The sequence below is a fragment of the Brienomyrus brachyistius genome, chromosome 14 (assembly GCF_023856365.1).
Source record: "Brienomyrus brachyistius isolate T26 chromosome 14, BBRACH_0.4, whole genome shotgun sequence".
NCBI lineage: Eukaryota > Metazoa > Chordata > Actinopteri > Osteoglossiformes > Mormyridae > Brienomyrus > Brienomyrus brachyistius.
In genome coordinates, this window is record NC_064546.1 from 8649519 (window position 1) to 8670050 (window position 20532).

A 20532-nucleotide genomic window follows, 5' to 3' on the forward strand; every position below is an offset into this window, starting at 1 on the left:
CATTACCATAAATATAGGGCAACCAAAGCAAATCAAATGTATGACAATTACATTCCATACTCACAAAAGCAGTATAACAAACAACCAGATTATTTTTATGCATAAAGCAAAATAATGATAATTATCATACTCGGAATTAACAAACTAATCATAACATATTATCAAAATGCAACCATACCATGAACAACAATATTTTAACCCAACAAAGAGACCTAATCTGTGTATTTAGGATTGGGTTTACTAACACGGCCCGAGCGCGTTCTGTAGAGATTGTCATTTTTGGCCAAGGATGAATCAGTAGTTGGAACCTGGACCCTAGGATGCCCAGAGTCCATTTCCTGTTGTGTCGGTCCGGTGAAAGTGATACGCCTTTCTGAAATGGGGTTACTGTCCTGATATTCAGCGTCATGCGGATCAGACTGAGTTGGAGCAGGCTCAGCCACAGGTAATATGTGTCTCCTGTTTCTCCTGTAGGTTTGTCCATCTGACTGGATCAAGTATGATCTGGGCTCACTGCATATCTCTTTAACAGTCCCTGTGCGGTCATAACCTTTTGACGTTTGCAGCCTGACGACTTGTCCTTCCATTAGTGGCTGGAGAGGTCGGCTTGTCCTGTCATAATAGTGCTTCTGTACATTTCTTTTATCGAGAAGTTGAGCTGTTACTTCTTCAGGATGGCATATATCAGGTGCAAGTAGTATCTTGGAGAGAGGAAGTGTGGTACGAGTCTGTCTTGACATAAGTCTGTGCGCTGGAGATCCAAGTTTGTTGTCACGAGGTATGTTTCTTAAATTCAGCAAGTTAAGAAAGACATCAGTTTTGTCTCTGTGAGACTTCTCCATCAGGTTTTTTGCACTACGGACAGCCCTCTCAGCTAATCCATTGGATTGAGGGTACTCTGGGCTACTTGTTACATGATTGAAATCCCACTGTTTGGCAAAGTCTTTGAAACGTTGGCTTGTAAACTGATTGCCATTGTCTGATATTAGAGTATGTGGTGCTCCATGGACAGCAAAGTGACGTTTCAGTTTACCAATGACAGTGGCTGATGTCAGATCGCGGAGAAGGTCGATCTCAAACCAGCCTGAGTAGGAGTCCACAAGTACCAGATACTGCTGGTTACGCCAGTCAAAAATGTCAGCAGCCACTGTGGACCAGGGTAGCTCTGGAACTGGGTGCAAGTGCATTGGCTCTTTTTGCTGGTGCGGTTTAGTGCTATTACACACTGAGCACGCTATTAATTCATCATCAATGTCTTTTGTCATTGTGGGCCAGAATACTATGCCTCTCGCTCTGCGTTTAGTGGCTTCTGCACCCGGGTGTCCCCTGTGAAGAATCCCCACATATGTCTTTTGCAACGAGAGGGGAATTACAGTTTTCTGTCCCTTCATAATAACACCATCCTCAATAGTGAGTTCATCCCTGAAAGGAAAATAGGGATGTGTTGCATGTGGGAGATTGTGCAGTCTGCTTGGCCACCCATGCTTAATAATGCCACAGAGAGTCTGGAGGGTCGGATCTTCTGCGGTGTGCTCCCTCAGTTCCTCCAAGCGAGCAGACGACACATGACTCACAGACATTACATCAAAATCGTCCATTTCGTCCGCAAGTTGAACTGTGGAGCAACTCGGAGCTCTTGACAAAGTGTCAGCCAAGTGCATTTCTTTGCCACTTTTATAGACAAGGTCAATGCTATACTTTTGAAGTTTTAGCATCATCCTCTGCAATCTGGCTGGTGCTGCATGAACGGGCTTTTTTATTATCGTCACGAGAGGTTGGTGGTCAGTCTCAATAGTTATTTGCTTGCCATAAATGTAGTCGTGAAATTTTGAGCATGCAAAAACAACAGCTAACAGCTCTTTTTCAATCTGGGCATACCTTGTTTCAGTATCAGTCAGGGTGCGTGAAGCATAGGCCACAGGGTTACCGTCTTGCAGGCACGCCGCGCCAAGCCCATACTGCGACGCGTCGCATGTGAGCGTGACTGCTTTGTGGACATTGTAGTATGAAAGCACTGGGGGATTTGACATGTACATCTTTAAAGTCTCAAAAGCACGCTGCTGCTGTTCATGCCATGACCACACAGTGTCTTTATGTGTGAGTTGACGTAGCGGAGCTGTGATGTCACTGTAGTTAGGGATGAATTTCCCGAGGTAGTTAACCATGCCGAGGAATCTCTGCAAAGCTGAAATGTCTGTAGGAACTGGCATGTCACTTATCGCCTTTGTTTTAGATGGATCAGCTTTTAAGTCTTGAGCAGTGAATACATGTCCAACATAGTTGACTTGGTTCAGTCTGAACTTGCATTTCAGAGGGTTGAGTCTTAGTTTTACCTCTCTGGCCCGGTCGAGCACTTGTCTCAGGTTAGCGTCATGTTCCTCAGTGTCCTTGCCTCCAATTAGTATGTCATCCACGATAATGGCACAGGGGTACCCGGCAAAGATCTGCTCCATGGTGCGTTGGAAAACTTCACTGGCAGAGCTAATTCCAAACGGCATTCGCAGGAACCTGTAGCGACCAAAACATGTGCTGAAGGTAGTAAGCAGGGAGGATTTACGGTCCAGGGAAATCTGCCAAAATGAGTTCTTAGCATCTAAAACTGAAAATACAGTAGCATTAGCCATTTGTGAAGAGACGTCGTCTACAGTGCGCATTGGGTGATGTGGCCTTTTTAGAGCAGTGTTGAGGTCTTTTGGATTGATGCATATTCTGATCTCCTGTTTGTCTTTTTTGTTGGTGGCAACCATGGAGGACACCCAGTCTGTAGGTTCCGAGACTGGTGTGATAACACCTAACTCTTGCATCCTGTCCAGTTCCGCCTTAACCCTGTCTTTCATGGCTACAGGAATGCGGTGAGCAGGGCGAACTACTGGTCTCATCTCTGAGTCGAGTGTCATCGAGTATGTAACTGGTAGCTTTCCCAATTCATCTGAAAACAGTTCATTATATTCATTTCTGATTTGCTGGGAGAAATCTGCAGTTGTGTTGCTGCTGACCTGGTGAACTTCTTTGCTGAGTGACACAAGCCCCATCTCCAGGGAAGCACTTAGTCCAAGCAGTGGCAGTACATTCTCATTGATAATGTAGAAGGGTACATTGTATTGTTTCGCCCCTAGATGGCAGCATAGCTCAACAAATCCAGCAGTTTTAATCTTGCTTCCACCATATGCTACAAGGTTGGTCGGCTTACTGCAGGGCTTTAATGGTTCACATCTCCTCACTTGTTCAAAAGTCACTGCTGAGAGAACATTACATTTGGCACCCGTGTCAACTTTCATTTCAACAGTAGTGTCATTGATTTGTACTGTAGCAAAGGCTTCTTCCTTGTCATGACTTTGCGCATTGGTAGAATCAACAGGTAAATCCACTGAAATGCCATTGACATAGTAAGTCTCATTGTCACTAGACTCTGTGCTTTCAGTAACTACCTGGTGGACAGATCTCCTCACCCTTTGCCTGTCAAATTGGGGCTTAGATCTGCAACACTTCCTGAAGTGGTTCATTTTTTTTGCACGCATTACACTGTTGACCAAAAGCAGGGCACTTATTCCTCTTTGCCACGTGACTACTACCGCAATTACCGCAACTGGTAATGAATTGCGTGGTGTTATTGTTTTGTCTGTTATCCAACTTTGCCTCATCGTCGTCCCGCCTTTTCGCGTACGTGGTTTGAACAGCGTCCACCTTTGTGACGCGGCTGAGTGGTGACATTAAGGTTTTATTGTGTTCCTCAGTCATCTCATGGATCTGGCATATTGATATGGCCTTAGCGAGGGTCAGATCACTATCACGCAACAGTACTTTCCTGAGGTGGTCGTTAGTAATGCCACAGACCAGCCTATCCCTGATAAGCTCCTCACCAAGCCCGCCAAAATTGCAACTCTTTGCTTTTATTCTCAAATCACTCATATACGACTCAATAGTCTCACCAGTCCTTTGGTTACGTGTGTTGAATTTGTGTCTCTCCATAGTGACATTTGTTTGGGGATTGCACATTTCACAAAACTTTCTTTTGAGGCATTCGGGGTCCTCCTTGGATTCCGCGGGAACCAATACACGTCCATCATCTCCATCTTCTCCAGGGGACGCCCGTATCTGTAGTGCATACACAAACGAGCGTTCGCGCTCGATAGCTTCGGGTCCGGCCAGGTTCAGAAGAATGTAGGCTTGGGTTCGCGCCGGCTTATCCGAGTGCGCCGCTGCGATGAAAATGTCGTATTCCTGCTCAAATACGCGCCAGTTCTCTGCCACGTTGCCATCAAAAACTAGTGGACCGGGTCGTCTGAAACCGTCCGCCATCACATATGGTATTCCGTATAGCGTTAAACGTTGTGGTCCAAGACTTCTGACACCATGTTGAGTGCTGTGATAATGATGAAACTTGGTGCGGAGCTGAACTTAGTTCCTTTTTAATAGCAACAACCGGAGCAGACAGATATCACAGTACATTTGTAACACGTTCAAAGAGAGAGAACTTAAACACTGCGCAGGTATAAAATAAAGACTACGGTGTCTGAGAAGGTTCAATATTACTGCGTGAACAGTCAATATTCTACACGTAGATTTGTGTACATTGATACAAGTAAAGGATTATTGTATTGTAAGTTGTAACTGTTAAAAATAAAAATTAAAAAGTAAAGAATATTGTGTTACCGTTTTGTCGGTAAAATCTGTCATTTACCGTAAGTTTCCATTGCAGGCTGAGCCCCAATTTTGAACCGTGAAGTACGGAGTCATGTAACTTCTAAGCATATTATGCGGAAACAGTCTTGCGTAAACAATTGTGTAGAGGCATGTGTTATGTTACGTTATGATAGTAATGTATACGGAAATCTGCATTTATAACATCGAAGTTGACATGAGAGTTAAGATTTTTTTAACTGTATTATTAGCGAAGCTTAGAAGAAAATTGCCAATAAGTTAAAATTTTATGCAACTCTATTGTAATTCCTTAGGTTTTGTCCCACGGGGCCTTGGGCGTTGTGTTCACAGTGTATGCATATATCACAGCTAGGGTGACCAGATAATCCATGTCATCCCGAACACCTTGAGTTAGGACAGGATTAGTAATCAACCATATCAATTAAAAGGACCTGGATTTCACTTAAGCACAGAGTTCTTGTTGCTTGCTGATTGGTCATTCTCCTATAATCATGCACGTGTCACTGATGTTAATGTGGAACAGCTGGATGAGTCTTTTAGTCAAGGAAACAAACCAGTCAAAGGACAAGAAGAACTTAACAATTTATCCCAGGGCAGGAGCCATTTGGTTTTAAGGTAGTTTGTAAAACCTGCAGCTCAAGTAGCTCAAGATGTCCAGGATGACATGGATTATCTGGTCACCCTAATCATAGCCCATTTTAGAAATGCATATTAATGTTCCAAATTTGCACATTAGCAATTGCTTAAAATAATGTTCTTTATACTTTTATTTCACAGTTCCAATCCCATGGCAGCAAGTAAAGATGCAATATAAAAACCAGTGACTGGAAATGCAATCGAAATGTCAGGGTTACCAGTAACATAGGACAAAGAGGTTTGTGCCTGCTACTCCAGGTGTGTCTCTGTAGTACCGATTGCCCAAAACTAAATATACCTAGAAATGGGGCTGTTGGAAACGATTTCACGGACAGCCCTGTCACTTGCTCTGCCCATCTAATCCGTATACTCCTCTTACACGCACCAACCTGTACAATTTCTAGAAGTACTGGATGGATCACTTGGAAATAGTTACATTTCATAAATGCATTTTACCTGTATTCTATGTTGTTATATGTAGGTCTGAAAATATACTTGTTCATTAATTTATCATTCCAATTGTATGACAATTTGAAAATAATATTGTATTCCTTTGTATATGTTTTAATGTACATATTTAAAAATGTCATTTACATTGTCCATCCATTTTCCAAACCGCTTATCCTATTGGGTCGCGGGGGGTCCGGAGCCTATCCCGGAAGCAATGGGCACGAGGCAGGGAACAGCCCAGGATGGGGGGCCAGCCCATTGCAGGGCACACTCACACACCATTCACACAGACATGCACTCCTATGAGCAACTTAGCAAGGCCAATCAGCCTCAGGATGTCTTTGGACTGTGGGGGGAAACTGGGATACCCGGAGGAAACTCATTTACATTGTTTATATTTAAAATGTTTATATTGTACAGTATTTTCTCTCCTTTTCTTTTCTTTTGTACCAAGACCATAATTTACTGTGACATAACAGTAGTGGATGAACTATTGATGTATGGGGATGTCTGGAGGGACTACCAACAGTTTTCTTTTTGTTCATGTATACAGTGCACTTGTGACTCATATTTAATTGCCATTTTTATGCAATAGGGCTTACAGTAGAGCCTAAAGGTACAATTTATGTGTGTTTCCGGGGATAACTACTATAGTATGAATAAAAGCTCAGTTTGAGCCATTTCTGGAGTTTTGTAACTTTTCTTGGATCACAGATACAGTATGGGGGTTCTGCAATAATTAGCCAATTTCATTAGTCATTATTGTGATTAGCTAATTCTGATAAATAATATGATTGACCTCTATGACATACAGTACTGCGCAAAAGTCTTAGGAAGGCAAAGAAAATTATATATATTTATTTTTGTATTATGCCTGTCAAAGTGTGTCAGCTTAGCCATTTCAGAATCTCTGGTAAAATAATCCTAGTATTGCAGCGACCGTCCAGTGCAGCCATGGTGAAATTTAACAAAATCATGGAACGGCTGAGGTGCCCCTAAGGAGAAATTTGGGAACTGAAGCCGTGTTCATCTAGCCATCCAACTAGATATCAGTAACTTATTACTAGTTTTTATTCTGTTACTCTTAAATTGCACATGTTCTAATGTTAAATTGTGTTTTTTGTAATAAGCCAAAGTACACTACCCAGATTGTCACGACCAGCTAGTCCGATCCTTGTGTGTGCCACGCCCTCTGATCATCCACGTGTGCTTCCCAGATCGTGCCCAGCTGTTTCCTGTTATTTTCAGCTTGTCTTGTGTATTTAGTCTGCGTCTGAGTCCGTCTTCCCCAGACTTGTCATTAATGTTAGTTTGTCGCCGTCTGCCCTGTCCTCCCAGTCCCTGTAATAAACCCGTTTCTCCCTCAACCTTGCCTTCCTGCCTCCTCCATACCCGTTGCCTACCTGCTCGTCCACCCCGCAACCTGACAGAATGACAAGTCTCCCAAGAGAAGCGCCCTGCGGACCAAGGAGCAACGCCTTGGTTTGCTGTAGGAGGCAGTTTACTGGCTCCATCAGCCCGAGGTCCAGGAGGACCCCATCACGTTCAGGTTAGCCAGCCTGAGCAGTAACCTCCTGCGCGAGGCGCCACCGCCCGGGGACACGTACCCCGTCCAGGAGGTACACGAAAATCTCCAACGGCTTCAGGACAGGATCACGGAGAGGCGGAGCCACCTGGACTCGCTGCTGAGGGAGGAGGTGGCTGACCTGCTGTCTCCGCTGACAGCCACATGCTGGAGACAGAGGAAGAAGCGGAGAAAGCATCAACCCGAGGAGGAGCCTACGATCTTCCTGGAGGCCTGCTCTCTCTCTGCAGCGTCGATTGCGGCTCAGTATCCATAGGAATCCCCACTGGTCCAGAAACCGGTAAGGCTTGTCCCTGATGTTGCCGCCAAGCAACCGCCGCCGCTGGCGGTATACCACTTAGGGTGGCGCAGCTGGCGAATAGGGGGGCTAGAGTCAATGGGACGCTATTGCCCAGGACTCTTAAAGGGGCAGTGCCCGACGCCAACCCTATCGGCGCTCGCCGACATGCCTGATCTGCCTGTCCTGCCCATGCCTGACCAGCCAGTTCCTGTGCAGCTGGATCCTGGGCTCCCGGACCAGAGTCCACAGGTGCCTGCTGCGACGTCCCTAGCTGGGACATATTTCACCCCAGAGACTGCCCAACTGGTAACACAGCTCCAGGGAGCTTCGCAGCGTTCTCTCCAGTGTCATCGTCCCACGAGCTGGAGGAGATCGCTGCATCCTTGGGGAGGCTGATACTGTTGGAGGACAAAGCAGAACCCCTCCTGATCCACTAGCTGGCAGGGCTCGCCCCAGATATTGCCACCACAGAGCAGCCGCCACCTCTAGCGGCCTACCACTACCGGGTGGCAACTAGGGGGGCTAGGGCCATGTGGGACGCTATCCCACGGGTTTCGCGGGCCCTTAAAGAAGCAACAACCCTGCCTGTGCCTGATCTGCCGGTCCCGCCATCGCATGACGTCTTGGATCAGCTTGACATGCCTGCCCTGCACGTCCAGCCTGCACGTGGTTCCTGCGGCGCCTCCTGCTGGTCCTGAGTCCGAGCTTCCTGCAGTGGCAGCTGGACTCCTGGAACAGCTGCAGAGGGAGTTTGCTGCCATTACCCCCAAGTCCCCACTCCAGCAGCTGGCCGTCGCAGAGGAGACCCTGAGGAACTGTTTCACTTGAGGACAGAGCAGGCTTCCTCAGTAACTGGTGCAGTGCTCTCCGTGGTACCTGTGCCTGCAGCTGCGCCCCCAGAGGTCCCGCCTCTGTCCACTTCGCCTCCAGCTACTGCTCCACTCCCTGCACCGCCCGAGCTCCCTGCTGCGGCTGCTGCACCGCCCATGCTGGAGGTCCCGGCTATGCCCGCTGCGGCTGCTGCTCCATCCACAACGGAGGTCTCGGCTAAGCCCATGGCCCCTGCTATGGCACCGCTTCCTCCTGTGGCTCCTGCTATGGCATCGCCTCCACCTGCTGCACCGCCCAAGGCGCCACCTCCATCTACTGCATTGCCCGAGGCACCATCTCCGACTACTGCACTGCCCAAGGCGCCGTCTCCGCCTGCTGCACCGCCCGAGGCGCCACATCCTGCTTCACCCCAGGCTCCCGCTGCACCACTTGCAGCTCGGCCCGCACCCGAAGTCCTGCCTCCGGCTGCTGCTCTGCCCAAGGTCCCGCCTCCAGCTGCTGCTCCGCCCGAGGCTCCTCTACCTCCGCTCGAGGCCCCCGCTGCTACGCCTGCGGCCTCCGCCTGCTGCTACTCCAACTCCTGTGACTCCGGCCCCTGTGACTACTGCTCCTGTGGCCCATGTCCCAGTCCCTGACCCAGCACCAGTCCCCAAGAAGGTCCCAGACAGTCTGACCACCGCTCCTTCCTCCTTGGAGGTGGACCCCTCGGGGACCTCGTTAATGGCTCTTCTGCCCTCGACCCGGTGAGATCAACCCCGGTCACAGTCCCACCTTTCAGTGTCCCGAAAGGGGAGAGGACATAGGCGCAGGGCTAGGGTCCCACCCGCCCTGCCCCCTGGCTCGCCCTCGCTCACCTTGGCTGGGGCTTGGGGGGCGCCTGCAGGTCCTGGGGCTCCGGTTCGGCTGTTGCTTGCGGATCCCCCTCCGACGCCTCTTCACCCAGCCTCGGTCCTGAATCTGACGCCTCGTCGGTCACCTGCGGGTTCCCCCGCTTCAACTCCTCGTCCACCTGCGGGTCCCCCCACTCCGGCGCGTTGGTGGACGTCGCCTTTGCCGGCTGATATGCCATCACCTGCTGTGGCTTCCTCTCCCTCCTTGCTTTCGCTGGGTTCCCCTCCTGCTTCCTCGTCGCCTCCCCTGGTGCCCACTCCGACTCCCTCCTTGTCCCATTCGCCTGTCCCTCGGCCCCTCTGAGGTCCCCTCCTGCTCCGGCCTCCCGGTCGCCTGCGCCCCCTCCGGCTACTGCCCATCACCCACTGTGGCTTCCTCGGGTTCCCCTTTTTCCCCCAGCCTTTCCTGTCTGGCCTCATCCGTTTCCTCCTTGTCCCTCTGTTCCTCCTGTCTCTGTTCCTGGCCCTTTTGTCCTACCGTTTTCTGTTCCCTCTGTGTCTCCCTTCCTGATGTGCCTGTCTGTGTTTCTTGTCTTTTGTCAGGTTTTGTCCTAGCTTCTGCCTTTGTGTTTGTTCTGTGTTTTGGTTCTGTTCCCTGTGCCCCAGTAATGGTCTTGTTCTTGTCTTCCAGGTCCCATGTCCCCAGTCTCATCTCGTCCGTCACCTCTCCTGAGGGGGGAGGTTCTGTCACGACCAGCTCATCCAATCCTTGTGTGTGCCACGCCCCCTGATCATCGACGTGTGCTTCCCCGATCGTGCCCAGTTGTTTCCTGTTATTTTCGCCTTGTCTTGTGTATTTGGTCCTTTTCTGAGTGCGTCTTCCCCAGACTTGGCATTAATGTTAATTTGTCGCCGTCTGCCCTGTCTTCCCGGTACCTTTAATATACCCGTTTCCCCCTTCTCATCCTTGTCTTCCTGCCTCTTCTGTACCCGCTGCCTGCCTGCCCATCCACCCCGCAACCTGACATAGATAAACAACTTTAAACATTTCTTAGGACTGCCTAAAAATTTTGCACAGTACTGTATATTTCTTAAAATATCTTCATGTCATATATTTATGGTCATTAATGATCTGTCACAATGTGATCTTTTTAATTTTTTATCTTGTAGACACCTGTTCCTGACCCAGTTTCAAAATCCACACAGACTTTGAGGTATGTTCACTTTAACTTCTTCAGGGCTTATGGCTCTCCCACTGCCAAACTGTCAAGTGCATTAAGCTTTTAGTTTTTGCTTAATGATGCTGTTTTGACAAAAAAAGAGTAAATTGATTTACTTGTCCACTCTGTAAGGCAATAGCCTGGAACATCTAAATTGGCATAGCATTTTAAAATCCCCCTCCCTCACCTGGAGTTTTTTCACCTAGATTTGCAGGAATACTGTGTCTTTTGAAAATACCATATACTGCATATACTGTCTAGATTATCTGGATAGTAAAAATGACAAAACCCTGAAGATGAAATTTACATCACTCATCTCATGTGCATGTGAAAAAGTGAATGTATTTTCCCAAATAAACTTTATTTAGGTTTGTAAGCGATAACAAAGGTGTGTGGACAGTAGTATAAACAGAAGGCTTGTATACATATCAAAGAGTCTGAGTGACAACCAGCAACAATCATAATTAGTCTTGGCATATACATACAGCATACAAAATAAATAAAGAAATAAAATTTAAAAAATTAAAAGTAAAGTAATAATATTATACAAAACATCAGCAAAGAAAATGATCCCTCAGCTTTACTGTTCGTCACTCATGAGATTGCATTGATTGAATTGAAGAGGGAATGTAAATCCTGTGAAAATAAATTTAAAAAATAATTTGAACCTTTGACCCCTCCTGGAGCCGACACCTTATCGTGGTGGAGGGGTTTGCGTGTTACAATGATCCCAGGAGCTATGTTGTCTGGGGCTTTATGCCCCTGGTAGGGTCACCCAAGGCAAACAGGTCCTGGGTGAGGAACCAGACGAAGTGCGGCTCAAAAACCCCTTATGAAGGAAAAAATTTTGGAACCACGTTTTCCCTTGCCCAGACGCGGGTCACCGGGGCCCCCCCCTGGAGCCAGGCCTGGGGATGGGGCTCGATGGCGAGTGCCTGGTGGCCAGGCCTACACCCATGGGGCCTGGTCGGGCGCAGCCCGAACAAGGCACGTGGGTCCCCCCTCCAATGGGCTCACCACCCATGGGAGGGGCCATAGGGGTCGGGTGCGAGGTGATCTGGGCGGCGGCCAAAGGCGGGGACCTTGGCGGTCTGATCCTCGGCTGCAGAAGCTAGCTTTAGGGACATGGAATGTCACCTCTCTGATGGGGAAAGAGCCTGAGCTGGTGCGCGAAGTTGTGAAGTTCCGGCTAGATATAGTCGGACTCACCTCGACGCACGGCTTGGGCTCTGGAACCAGTCTCCTTGAGGGGGGTTGGACCCTTTTCCACTCTGGAGTTGCCCGCGGGGAGAGGCGCCGAGCGGGCGTGGGCATACTTATTGCCCCCAGGCTGGGTGCCTGTACGTTGGGGTTTACCGCAGTGGACGAGAGGGTAGCCTCCCTCCGCCTTCGGGTGGGGGGACGGGTCCTGACTGTTGTTTGCGCTTATGCGCGAAACAGCAGTTCAGAATACCCACCCTTTTTGGAGTCCTTGGAAGGGGTGTTGGAGAGCGCTCCTCCTGGGGACTCCCTTGTTCTGCTGGGGGACTTCAATGCTCACGTGGGCAGCGACAGCGAGACCTGGAGGGGCGTGATTGGGAGGAACGGCCCCCCCGATCTGAACCCGAGCGGTGTTTTGTTATTGGACTTCTGTGCTCGTCACGGACTGTCCATAATGAACACCATGTTCAAGCATAAGGGTGTCCATATGTGCACTTGGCACTAGGACACCCTAGGCCGCAGTTCGATCATCGACTTTGTAGTCGTGTCGTCGGACTTGCGGCCGCATGTTTTGGACACTCGGGTGAAGAGAGGGGCGGAGCTGTCAACCGATCACTACCTGGTGGTGGGTTGGCTCCGCTGGTGGGGGAGGAAGCCGGCCATATAGTGAGGGTCTGCTGGGAACGTCTGGCGGAATCCCCTGTCAGGGAGAGTTTCAACTCCTACCTCCAGCAGAACTCCCATATCCCGGGGGAGGCGGAGGACATTGAATCCGAATGGGCCATGTTCCGTGCCTCCATTGTGGAGGCGGCTGACCGGAGCTGCGGCCGTAAGGTGGTCGGTGCCTGTCGCGGCGGCAATCCCCGAACCCGCTGGTGGACACCGGTGGTAAGGGATGCCGTCAAGCTGAAGAAGGAGTCTTATCGGGACTTTCTGGCCTGTGGGACTCCGGACGCAGCTGACGGCTACCGGCAGGCCAAGCGGAATGCGGCTTTGGCGGTCGCTGAGGCAAAAACTCGGGTGTGGGAGGAGTTTGGTGAGGCCATGGAGAACGACTTCCGGACGGCTTCGAAGAGATTCTGGTCCACCATCCGGCGGCTCCGGGCGGGAAAACGGTGCAGCATCGACACTATTTATGGTGGGGATGGTGCGCTGCTGACCTCAGCTCGGGACGTTTTGGGTCGGTGGAGGGAGTACTTCGAAGACCTCCTCAATCCCACCGACACACCTTCCGATATGGAAGCAGAGTGTGGGGACTTGGGGGTGGACTCGCCTATCTCGGGGGTGGAGGTCGCTGAGGTGGTCAAAAAGCTCCTCGGTGGCCGGGCCCCGGGGGTGGACGAGATTCGCCCAGAGTTCCTCAAGGCTCTGGATGCTGCGGGGCTGTCCTGGTTGACACGCATCTGCAGCATCGCGTGGACATCGGGGGCAGTACCTCTGGACTGGCAGACCGGGGTGGTGGTCCCCCTCTTTAAGAAGGGGGACCGGAGGGTGTGCTCCAACTACAGGGGGATCACACTCCTCAGCCTCCCTGGTAAGGTCTATTCGGGGGTCCTGGAAAGGAGGGTCCGCCGGATTGTCGAACCTCGGATTCAGGAGGAGCAGTGTGGTTTTCGCCCTGGCCGTGGAACAGTGGACCAGCTCTATACTCTCAGCAGGGTTCTGGAGGGTTCATGGGAGTTTGCCCGACCAGTCTACATGTGCTTTGTGGACTTGGAAAAGGCATTCGACCGTGTCCCTCGTGGGGTCCTGTGGGGAGTGCTCCGGGAGTATGGGGTACCGGGCTCCCTTTTAAGGGCGGTTCGGTCCCTGTATGACCGGTGCCAGAGTTTGGTCCGCATGGGCGGCAATAAGTCGGACTCGTTTCCGGTGAGGGTTGGACTCCGTCAGGGCTGCCCTTTGTCATCGATTCTGTTCATAGTTTTTATGGACAGAATTTCTAGGCGCAGCCAGGGCGTTGAGGGCGTCCGGTTCGGTGACCTCAGCATTAGGTCTCTGCTTTTTGCAGATGATGTGGTTCTGTTGGCCTCATCGAGCCGTGACCTTCGGCTCTCACTGGAGCAGTTCGCAGCCGAGTGCGAAGCGGCTGGGATGAGAATCAGCACCTCCAAATCCGAGACCATGGTTCTCAGCCGGAAAAGGGTAGAGTGCTCTCTCCGGGTTGGGGATGGGGTCCTCCCCCAAGTGGAGGAGTTTAAGTATCTCGGGATCTTGTTCACGAGTGGGGGAACGATGGAGCGGGAGATCGACAGGCGGATCGGTGCGGCGTCAGCAGTCATGCGGGCTCTGCATCGGTCTGTCATGGTGAAGAGAGAGCTGAGCCAAAAGGCGAAGCTCTCGATTTACCAGTCGATCTACGTTCCTACCCTCACCTATGGTCATGAGCTTTGGGTAGTGACCGAAAGAACGAGATCGCGGGTACAAGCGGCCGAAATGAGTTTCCTCCGCAGGGTGGCTGGGCTCTCCCTTAGAGATAGGGTGAGGAGCTCAGTCATTCGGAGGGGACTCAGAGTAGAGCCGCTGCTCCTCCGCATCGAGAGGAGCCAGATGAGGTGGCTCGGGCATCTGATCAGGATGCCTCCGGGACGCCTCCCTGGGGAGGTATTCCGGGCATGTCCCACTGGGAGGAGGCCCCGGGGAAGACCCAGGACACGCTGGAGAGACTATGTCTCTCGGCTGGCCTGGGAACGCCTCGGGGTCCCCCCAGAGGAGCTAGACGAAGTGGCCGGGGAGAGGGAAGTCTGGGTCTCCCTGCTGAGGCTGCTGCCCCCGCGACCCGACTCCGGATCAAGCGGGAGATGATGGATGGATGGATGGATGGATTATTAGCCATGGGATCCTGGTGGAACATGTATCTATTATACCGCAAAGTCCTCTGCAATCAGATCATTACTTGTTAACGTTTGAAATCCAGTATAGCCTTCCATTGACAGCTCCAAAGTATAGAATCAGACGTTCCATTGCCTCATTAAGTACAACAAGATAAAGCATAGAGATAAGAAACCTGCCCCCTGGTACTCTGATCATACACGTGAACTCAAACAGGCATCACGCAAGCTAGAGCCCAAATGGCACTCAACTAAACTAGAAGTTTTCAAATCTACCTGGAAAGAGAACCTCTATAAATATAAACAAGCACTAGTGACTGCTAGGTTTGTGTATCTCTCCAGATTAATAAATGTGAACAAAACAAAACCTAAATTCCTATTTATTGTGTCTAGGTTAACACAGAATTCTTCATTAAACTCGCAAGTCCCACAAGCTCTTAAGAGTGATGACTTTATTACATTTTTTGATGGTAAAATAACTAAGATTAGACAGACTATCTACTCATTATGAGAAATCTTGGTGTTGGGTTTCATTGTTATGCGGATGATACACAGTTATATATATACAGTCGAACCTCGTTACTACGTACAAGACTGGATATCAAAAACATGTACGTTATGAGCATAGAACGTTGTAACCACTTAGTGCAAGATGGATGAAAGAACTCACGAAATATCCATGTAAATGATAAAACTTTCATAGAACAGACCCTTAAATTGACTACAAAACAAACGAACACATTATTACTTGTTAAATAATTCGACAAAGCTCATTTGGATCCTTGAAATTTTCCTTAAATTACTCACGATTAATTAGTGCCGGCCGGCGATAAATGGCGACGAAAATACACAACGGCTGGTCAAAATGTTTTTTTAAAATAAACATTCGCATCCAAATTGACATTTGGCCTGAAAATATTAATGAAATATTGATCAAATTAAATCATAAAATCCTTTACTTCCATTATTATTCTGAATTCACAATTACCGGCATGACCGGTATTTCACAAGGTTTAATAAACAAAGAATACGCACACAACACTTAAGCCATTACTACGCAGTCCAGTAACGATCGGTCAAGGCAACTCATTTAACGCGGGAAGTTACGACGCAATAGACAAATGTGCATTGTCGGGCGAAAATGAGGTAGATACAGGTAGATGTAGCGACACAAGTTGTGGTGGGCTGTACGTTGTAACGATGGTTAGTTTTCGTATTTTCTCTAGAAATTTGGATGTTGTATCGAAGTTTACGCTGTAAGGGTGTACGCTGTAAACAATAGCTGCTATTGGAATAATACATAGGCTAAAAACGGGAATTAGAAAACTGTACGTTGAAAAGGTGAAAACGTTGTATCCGGGGTAAGTAGTAACGAGGTTCGACTATATCTGTTAAGCCTGATAATGCATCACTGCTTTCTCGGTTTGAAGACTGTCTATTAGATATCTGGTGCTGGATGGCAAAAAAATTCCTTATGTTAAATATGAAAACCCTGAAGTTCTGGTAATTGGTCCCAAGGATTCACAAAATATGTTTCACCACCTCAACATTGCTGGTCTTCCTACATAACCAAACACAGTGGTCAGAAATGTCTTCTACTTGATTCAGAATTACGTTTTGATGCTCACATAAGAAACATTACTAGAACTGCGTTTTATCATCTACGGAACATAGCCAAGCTTTGGAAGATGGTCTCCCTTCATGATGCAGAAAAATTTATACATTATAACTTCCAGACTGGACTACTGTAATATGCCGTCCTTTCTGGTTGCCCATCTAAATCCTTACATAAACTTCAGCTGGTACAGAATGCAGCAGTTCTTACAAACACAATTTTTTTTTTTTATCACATTAGCCCTGTCTTATCCTCCCTTCACTGGCTTCCAGTTAAGTCTCGGATTGACTATAAAATACTGCTATTGACTTATAAAGCACTGAATGGCCTAGCACCAGAATACCTTAGTGATCTGTTGACCTCATACAAACCTCCATGCTCGCTTCGTTCTCAAGATGCAGGATTTCTGTTAGTACCTAGGGTAGAAAGGGCTACAGCAGGCTCCTACAGAGCTCCTCAGCTGTGGAATGGTCTTCCACCAGATGTGCGGGATTCAGGCTCACTCTCAGTATTCAAATCTAGACTAAAAACACACTTATACAGTCTAGCCTATAGGGACTCCAGTCCTAGCTTTAGATAATTGTTCAACCCCAGTTAGATCTGTAGTGTGAGGTGTAGAACTGGGGATTGGTGTCACTGGCTTTGGATAAACTGAACTGTCAGTGCTGTCACTCTAGCTTCACAATCCCTTGTGGAATTGGAGTGCTAACATTTCAGGGACTCCTCATTCTTGCATTCCCACTTGCCTCTCCCTTCTACTTATGCTGCCATTGCCATATCTGCTGGAACTTATACATTGCACTTAGATATTGCACTAACCTAATTGTTAGTACTGTCTATTGTTTCCCCTACTTTGACTAACTGCATATACAGTCAAACCTCAGATTGTGAGTAACTCGGTTTGCTAGTGTTTTGCAAGACAAGAAATTTTTAAAAATAAATTTTAACTTGATAAACGAGCGAGATCTTGCAATACGAGTATTATCTATACGATTTGTCTGCCCAGCGTAATCACAACTGAGCCGATGGTTCTTCTCACTCTCTCTCTTTCTGCCCGATTGTGGGTAATCGTCTCCCATGCTCGGTCTCAGTCAGCATGCCTTGCTCATATAGTCAAAATTTAGTAGAAAAGCACCACCTGAATAAGGGTGTAGCAGTGTGAGCGATGATTCTGTTTAACGACAATGCAATGTCCACATTTCTTGCAAAATCAAAAAGGAGTCAAAAGTGCCTGTCATTGGATAGGTTCCTTGTTAAAGTTGCACAAAAAGAAAAATATTCCAGTGACCCAACAGATAACAGTGATTCCGTTAGTTATAGTGAAAGTTGTCCTACAAAATACCCCTCCTCTTCTCCGCTCTCTCATCTCCCTCACACCATCCACAATTCATTTCTAAGATAAAGTGGGGGTAAATTTTTTGTTGTATGTATTTTTACTTTATATTTTGTATTAATAATTTTAATTGGAATATTTTTGGATTGTGGAACAAATCATCTGAGTTTACATTATTTCAAATCGGAAAAATCACTTTAATATGCGAGTGCTTTAGATTACGAGCACGTTTCCAGAACGAATTATGCTCGCAATCCGAGGTTTATATATACATTTTTTTTTCTTTCCCCTACCCCTCCTGGGGTATGCGGCCTGGAGACCCCAATTTATCAAGATATTGTAAGGACATAAAACGTATAGGTCTTGCAGGCCCCAAATCTGACCAGCCTGCAGCAGTCTATTTCAGAGCTCCGCTGACCCAGGCAAGACTGGACTCAACTCTTCAAACCACCCCTTTTAAGGAATGCAAAGCCCTGCCGGCTCCTGAGAATAACTGGAGCAATACAGAAAAAGCAAGACCTTTCACCCCCTGGAGTGGCCGGAGTTCCACAGTCAATCCACAGAACAACAGCTGTCAGTCCCCAGACACAGACACCTTTTCCACTAGAAAAAGGATAACTCACCACACATAGATGTTAAGGACAAATACACGCATGTTTGGTCTCGTTTGAATGGGCATGAGATGGCGAATATTATACTCTCAGAGTTAAGGCAGTAGAACTTTCCCCAAGGGAAATATAGATAATTTGGCTAAATCTACAAAAATGAGAGAGCCTCCCACATGGTAGAACAAGGGAATTATAACCACCCCCTAAAGTGATCTGATTGGCTGGGGACTTGAGAACCAAGGCCAGCAATGGCCCTAAAATTAACTATTGACCGAAATTGGTCAATCTTCAGAGACATGCCATCACCTGGTTGGGATACTTAAGGAAGGGCCTCAGAAGAGGTCGGGGAGTCACTCTGTAGTCAGAGCTCCCACAAAGAACTGGGCGAAAGTCTTATTAGCCATCTCTCTGATTTGACTTTCCTTGCCGGCCTCAGGAGAATGGGCTCCCCGTTTGAGTCTGGTCCCTCCCAAGGTTTCTTCCTTCTAGGGAGTTTTTCCTTGCCACTGTCGCCTCTGGCTTACTCCCTGGGGACTTTGGGCAGGGATGCTGTAAAGCACTTTGAGACAATGTAATGTTGTGAAAACGTGGTATACAAAAATAAATTTGTTGTTGTAAAGAAGTGCTTTCTCAAATTCATTTTAAAATGTTCTCCCGCTAATTTCCATTTATGGCCACAAGTTCTAGTATTTAAAATGATATTGAAGTAGCCATTTGGCTGAACAGCATCCAGACCTGTTAGAATCTTATACACCTGGATCATGTCCCCCCTTAGTCTCCTTTGCTCAGGGGTAAACAGATTCAGCTCAGCTAACCTCTCCTCATAATACATTCCTCTAAGACCAGGAATCATTCTTGTAGCCCTACGTTGCATCCTTTCCAAGGCAGCAATGTCCTTTTAAGGTATGGTGACCAAACCTCCACACAGATATTCTTGGTGGGGTCTTACCAAGGAATTGGATAAGCATAGTATCACCTCCCTAAACTCCACACATCTAGAGATGTAACCCAACATCCTATTGGCCTTTTTTATTGCTTCCCCACACTGGCGAGAGTATGACATGGAAGCATCAACATACACACCGAGGTCTTTCTTATAATCAGCTACCTTTAAGTGGAACCTATAAAATATCTGTACTTTATATTTCTGCTTCCTGCATGGATTACCTTACATTTATCTACATTAAATTTCATCTGCCAGGTATCAACCCAGTCGCTAATTAAATCAAGATCCCATTGTAGCCTCTGCTGCTAGATCAGTGTCTGCAAATTTAACCAGTTTACTGTATGTATTGGTGTCAATATCATTAAAGTAAATTAGGAGGAGACTGATGGCAAGTGGGAAAAGCTTGATCAGACTTTAATGCTGCGATAGCATCTGCCAGATGGGAGCAGCATGAAGAGTGAGGGGTCTGAGGAGTCGCACACAATGCAGGACACCTTTCTGATGCAGTGCTTATGGAGGATGTCCTGGAATGAGGGGAGAGATGCCACTATGATGTTGCCGGCTGTTTTGACAATCCTCTGCAGGCTCTTTTGGTCTGCAACACTGGCACTTCTGTATCAAACAGGTATGCATCCGGTCAGAATGCTGTCTGTGCTGCCCCAGTAGAAAACTGTGAGGATGGGAGGACGGAGGTTTGCTCACTTCATATGTCTTAAGAAGTGAAGATGCTGCTGTGCCTTCCCAGCAAACATGCCCCTTTGGACACTGCGAGCAGCCTGCTGTGGGCCCCATTACCAGCGTGAAATGCGGGGTACATGTGGGTCCTACACTGTGGGGCCTTTGTGGGCTGCCCACACTAAGCAGAGTGCTCCCCGTTGTGGACCCACAGTATGCCCACACTTTGGGCTGGTCTACACATACGTGCCCTGGATTTTTTGGCCTGCTGGATGCTCCCTTGTGGGCATACTGTGGGCACATTGTGGGGTGTACTATGGACACATTTGGCACACTGTGGGGTATACTGCAGGCACATTGGGCACACTGTGGGGTGTACTGTGGGCACATTGGGCACACTATGGGGTGTATTGTGGGCACATGGGGCATACTGTGGGGTATACTGTGGGCACATTGGGCACACTATGGGGTGTACTGTGGGCACATTGGGCACACTGTGGGGACATTAGCCACACTGTGGGGTGTACTGCAGGCACATTGGGCACACTGTGGGGTGTATTGTGGGCACATTGGGCACACTATGGGGTGTACTGTGGGCACACTGGGCATACTGTGGGCACATTGGGCACACTATGGGGTGTACTGTGGGCACATTGGGCACACTGTGGGGACATTAGGCACACTGTGTGCACACTGTGGAGTGTACTGTGGGCACATTGGTCATATTTTGGGCAAACTGTGGGAATACTGTGGGCCTACTGTGGAGACATTGGGAGGGAGGAAAGCTGTAAAGCAACAGTGTCCCCATAGGCATGCTCTGTGGGTCTTTAACA

The 20532-nt window shown here is 48.3% G+C and overlaps 1 long non-coding RNA gene across 2 annotated transcripts; it reads left to right on the plus strand.

The window, feature by feature from the left end:
• Positions 1-308: 308 nt before the first annotated feature.
• LOC125707694 (uncharacterized) lies at positions 309-18700 on the plus strand. 2 transcript variants are annotated; one of them, XR_007382343.1, is made up of 4 exons: positions 309-445; positions 9966-10045; positions 10445-10488; positions 17864-18700. It is a non-coding gene; the product is annotated as an uncharacterized LOC125707694 (long non-coding RNA). The 2 variants fall into 2 exon arrangements; XR_007382344.1 differs by having other exon boundaries at positions 17867-18700.
• Positions 18701-20532: the final 1832 nt, after the last annotated feature.